Source organism: Meriones unguiculatus, chromosome 6 (genome assembly GCF_030254825.1).
Source record: "Meriones unguiculatus strain TT.TT164.6M chromosome 6, Bangor_MerUng_6.1, whole genome shotgun sequence".
NCBI classification, from domain to species: domain Eukaryota; kingdom Metazoa; phylum Chordata; class Mammalia; order Rodentia; family Muridae; genus Meriones; species Meriones unguiculatus.
Genome location: NC_083354.1, coordinates 66,428,820 through 66,434,532, shown reverse-complemented (window position 1 = coordinate 66,434,532; position 5,713 = coordinate 66,428,820). Strand labels below are relative to the sequence as shown.

Sequence of the window (5,713 nt, the reverse complement as noted above, 5' to 3'; positions counted from 1 at the left end):
GTGGAGGCATTATCAGTTTTAATTTGTAAGGTTATCCTCAAGTTAGCCATCACTTCCAATACATGCAATTACAGAATCAGCCTTTTCAGAACTCAAAGCAGAGCCCATTGAAATCCTGAATATGTATCAGTGCTATGATGTACAAATTTTAGAACTGTATATACAAAACATCTTCTTCCTTTTTCCTATACAACACAGAAATGTTTAATCTAGGAAGACTTCTTCACATTATGATCCTTCCCACAGCAGACATCTCCCTGGTGGACTCTCAGTCCAGCCTTAAGTCCAACACCAGGGCAGAGAGGGTGCTCATATATGGATGAGCTACCAGGATCTGGTCAATGTTCTGTTTTTGTTCAGAATCAGGGAAGGGCTTTATCAGCACCTCCCTCAGCTCACTGGTCTCTACATATCTTGGTGCCAGCAGAGGATGGTTATGCTGCATCCTGGGAAGGGTGGCCAGGAGTGTGAAGTGGGGCTGCTGAGGAAGCCAAGGGCTTGAAGAGGCTGCCTGGATCCAAGGTGGAGGCTGGTGGCTGGTGGCTGGTGTTGGCTATCTAGGTGCTGGAGCTCCAGAAGCCAGGGTCAAATACTCCCACACTTAGAAGGGCATTGAGTTGTGGTTATATGTCATTATGTAAGATCTCCTTTTGAAGAAATTCTTCTAGCCAGGGTCCATTTCTTTCCAGAGGATCATCAGGAATCATAAATATGTCCCCCCATGAACGTGCACTGAAGCAGTCTTTTTTCAATAATTTCTCTCCAGGATGCTGACTTAGTCACAAACTCTCTACAGTTATCATTTGTGACAATTATACCCCCAGTCTTGTCTGCTAAGTGTAGTAGGAACCTATCTTTGTGAGAAGCAATTGTTTCTCCCCAAGACTCTCCTGGCAGGAGTTAAAGATAATAGGCCAAGCTGCAGGAGCTGGGTTAAGAAGTGCTGTTCTGTGGCCTTAGGATGCCTTCTTATTCTCCACTGTGGGACCAACACAATGATGTTTCTGTTGCCAAGCTTCCAAAAACAGTCAACTGCAATGGTTATTCCACGGCAACTAAAGAACTTGTGCAGACCGTGGTTACCCAACATTACTCCCGTCTATAATAATATGCTTAAAATCTGCTCTCCCTGGTTCATTTTTTAATTCCAGCCTGTATGGTATTTTTAGTGTATCCTGAAATCTTTGAGCCCCTGTAACTGAGGAATCAATATGATCAGAGGATCCTGCCAATCCTGCATCAGTAACTGAAGGTAACACCTGGAGTGGTAGCATGGGTGGAGAAAGTGAGAAATGATTTGTCTTAGGTTCAAAAGAGGTACAGCAACCAGAATGATTTTCATCAGCAGGCTTTGTATGATTTGGAAGCAATGGTACAGCTTGATGTTGAAAACCATTTTCAGAAAAAGTTGGGCTCCTCTGCTGGTATCCTGCAGTTCCCCTGGAATCAAAACTGACTTCTTTAGGGCTGGCAGAGGCAACAGCTGGTGGGGGTGGTTGCCTTTCCTCAATTTCATTAGGGGGTGGCTCTGTAGGTTCAATGGACTGTCTATCTTGATCCTCAATTTCATTAGGTACCATAAGTTCACCATCAAGCAATTCCTGGTCTCTTACTTCCTTTGTCTCTTGTCTCTCCACCTTTGTATTATCATAGCTATTTTTTCTACCTGCACATCTATTTTTTGCTCTTGTACAGTTATTTTTGCAAACTTTTTTGAAATTTTTTTTCCTATTGTATTGTTATTTTTTTCAAACTTTCTGGAGAGGAAATATATAAGAATACAATTGAAAGTAGGGAGGGGTGTGCTCTGGTGGCCACAGTGTGTACTGCAGTAGCTTTTTCCAAAGAACTGTCTACCACCCCACCCCCAACTCCTACCATTTGTCTTAAGGGACATGAAATGGAGTTGCCCATTTTTTTTTTTTTTTTTAATACAGAAAAGTCTGTCTATAGAATTAAAGTTGTCTGTCAGGTGGCGTACTGTGAGGCACTGTCTCAGAGGCTCCTGTAGTGCTCCTTGTTCTGGGCTCCAGGCTTCCAGCGCTCCGGGGTCTCCCAAACCCCGAGTCTCTCTGGGTGACCAGCCAAACTCAAAGAACTGATGATTCCTTTGGAGATGATCTCGGCTGAATTTCTGCACTGTGGCTTTCTGTCAGATGTCTGCTGTCCTCTGCTGTGAGCAACATTGGTGGGCTTTCTCCTTCTCCAGTATAGTTGGGTACCAGATGTCAGTGTTGGTATTATTTCCTCAGAGGAAGGGATGAGATGAGAGTGGTACTAAAGCTTTGCAAATACATGGCTTGGGATGAGCCCAGAGCATTTCTATCTGACTATACCTAGGTCTAAGATTGAAGCTTCTAGTCTCTGGACAATCTAATCTTCTGCAAGCCTGGAACTTGAAGGCTTTAGCTTCCAGCTTTCACCTGCTAAACTAGGCCTAGAATGTTTCAGGCTTTAAGATTTACAGCTGCATAAGCAGGCTCTTTCCAGCTCTTCCTGAACTCTGGCTAACTGGTTCAACTCATCTGTTCTGGATCAAATTCCTCTACAAGTTGACTAACTCAAGCTGGCTTCTCTCAGCTTTTGACTGGATTTGCTCTGCTTAGAAATCTGCCTCTGAACTCCATTTACTGAAATGCACTGACTGCACAGACTACACCACCTGAACCAAACCCAACAGAGCTGCACAAACTTAACTGAACTCAATTGAGTTTAATTGATCTGCACCAAACTCAACTTCACTCCCTCTCTATCCCTGCACTACTATTCAGCAGCCTTTGTTTCCTGTTTGTTCTCCTGAGAGGTGGCTATATCTTACCTCTGACTCTCTCTGTCAAATCTTTTTCTAATTCCTCACTTGGTCAGCTCCTCAATTAGACATCATTGTTTAGGAGTAAAGCTGTGTACTCCAGGCTTATCTATAGTCCCTCTAGAAGATTACAGGTGTGGATTCCAGCCAGAGGAGTAAAATTTCTATCAATCCAGACACATCACAAAGACCTGAAATGTCTTTGGATGGTATCCCTCAGAGCAGATACTTGCTGGATTAAAATTCATGTACAGTTTCAGGAGTTTGGTAACAGTTTTTCCAGTGTCCAAAAGTATAGAATAACAAATCTTGCTGAAAAGCATCAGTCAGTGAGGCAGAGCTGTCCATGGCAGTCTGCTGTAAAATCTTAAAACTTTGTGGGTTTGGGTGACAGTACTTTCAGTCTCTGACAATTTAGAAAAAGAGAACTCGCTGAACAGTTTCGATACAAAGAGGCAGAGCTGGCCCAGGCCAGTCAGCTGTAAAGTCTTAATTCAATTCGGTTTTTCTCTAACAATACTTTCACTATCGCAACGTTTAGGAATACAGAACTCGCTGGGAAGTTTGCATACAAAGAGGCAGAGCTGGCTGAGGCCAGTCTTAAACCGTTTCGGCTTTTCAGCGACAGTTTTTTTTAGTCTTAAAACCACAATTTTTGCTGAAAAGTTTGGGTAGAGTGAAGCAAAGCTTAGAACGGATCTTGCTGAGCAATTTGGGTAGAGTGGGCAGAAAGTCTCAGCCACCATTCTCTCTGGTTTTATTGTCTCAGCGGGTTGTGGTTGGTGGATCTGTAGTGCCATTGGCTTCCCCACTGTGGGCACAGGCCGAAGAGGCTGCATTTGGGACTGCGTTCAAACTCAGGAAGAAACCAGTTAAAACTATATCAATTTTAAAAGCCAAAACTAAACGCTGCTACCGAAAACAAAGGGGTGAACTCAGTCAACAAGAAATGAACCAAAGGCCTGCCCTGCTGAGAGGATGAAAAAATCGCCAGGAAGGGTCCCACTATGGGAATGGGGCATTGGTGGACTGTTGGAGAAACCACAGTGTAGACTGTCTGCACCAGGGGTGCCTCCCCGAGAAGCCAGTCTCAGGCTGACCCCCCTTTTTCTTTCATTCACCAGGCCTCACTTCACAGTTTCATTACCCTTCATTATTTCAAAATAAAATCATCATGCCAGTTTCATTTTTATCTCATTTTAGTGTGTGATTCGGTTGTCGTTTTGTTTAGCTCCTTTTCATCATTTTGACTTATTTTATTACCTCATTGAACTGCATTAAAATACATACCATCTCATTATATCATTGTATTACTTCTTTGTTGTATTATGCATTAATATTTATTATGATATATCTTTTAGTAAAGCTGTGGTTAATCCTAAACAGCTGTATACCCAAATCACCACACAGAGGCTAGGATTTATTTAATTAACCTAGAACACAATGCTGGGCAATAGTTACTCCATCCTAAATCTCCAAGCCCGCATAGATTTCTCACATTCAGATTCACCCATCATACTTGCTTTTAGTGATATCTTAGGTCCGGTTCATTTCTCCACGTTGTTCCAAGACCTCTCTCTCAGCTTCTGCTCTTCTTCTCCCTCCTACTTCCTCTCCCTCCTCCTCCTTCTTCTCCTCCTCTTCCTTCCTCTCCTCCCACTCTGAACCAGGATGCCCCACCCTATCCTCTCCATTGCTCAACATTGCGGCTGCTTATTTTAATTGACAATTTAGAGAACAAATGGTATCATGTTTACATAAACTTGAGACAGGTGATGCTTAGAATTAGTATCACGATGCAATGTCTGGATTGAAACCAGAGAGTGAGGGAGAGAAATCAGCATTTGAATGAACAAGGGTAAGGTGTATACATTCCAAAAGAACATTATACCAACACTTCTTTTTTTGTATTTCACTTCTTTTTCGAGTTGCATTTCAACTTATATCATTATAGTGTCATTTCAGTATTTTTTTCTTTGTCTTTTCTTTACTACATCTTGTCTTTTTATGTTGGTCATCCTTTCATTGTTTCATTTCATTATTCCATGTCATATCATCACTTCATTTCATTTATACCATTGTTTCATAAAAAAAGATCATGAGTCCATTTCTTATTCTATTTCATTTAATTATCTCATTTAATCATCATTTTGTTTAGCTTCTTTTCATTGTTTCATTTTAGTTTTTCATTACATTTCATTGAATTACCTTATATTCTCTTTCATTATCTCTTTTATTGCATTGCAATTCATCTTATTTTTATAATACCACTTCATTTTATTTTCTGTCATGTCATTACTAAGTTTCACTTCATTTAATGTCATCTTTTAAAATAATTTTATAATTTCACTTTGTTTCTGTTCATTTTAGTATATTATTTCATCTACTTCACAATAATATTTTATTTCATTTTCTTTCATCACAATCTTCTATTCTAAATCATTTCATTTCATTACATTATATTTATTGAAATTAAATTTAATTTTATCATTACATTTCCTTTCATTCCATCACTTTATATCATTTTATTTTTTAAGTTTCATTATATTTCAATACATTTTCCTTCATTACACTCATTCACTAACTTTCAGTTCACAGTTTCATCTCCTTTCGTGTATCATAAAGTCATCATCATTATTTTAATTTTTATTTCATTAGCTTGTTTGATTATTCTGTTTAGCTTTAATCAATTAATTTCATGATTTTATTTTTTATTATAGATGATTACATTTTGTTGCATTACATTATTGTGAACATATACATATATATGAAGGCATATGTAACATATGTGTGTGTACACACTCAAGAGTTAAAAACAGCCATACACATAAAAGCAAAGATTAAAATAAAATAAATTTATAAAATAAATCAGAAAATTCCCCCTAAAATCACTATACATTTTCT

At 39.3% G+C, this 5,713-nt stretch overlaps 1 pseudogene; it reads right to left on the bottom strand.

The window, feature by feature from the left end:
• Window positions 1–268: 268 nt before the first annotated feature.
• Window positions 269–1,580, bottom strand: LOC110564385 (NEDD4-binding protein 1-like; annotated as a pseudogene).
• Window positions 1,581–5,713: the final 4,133 nt, after the last annotated feature.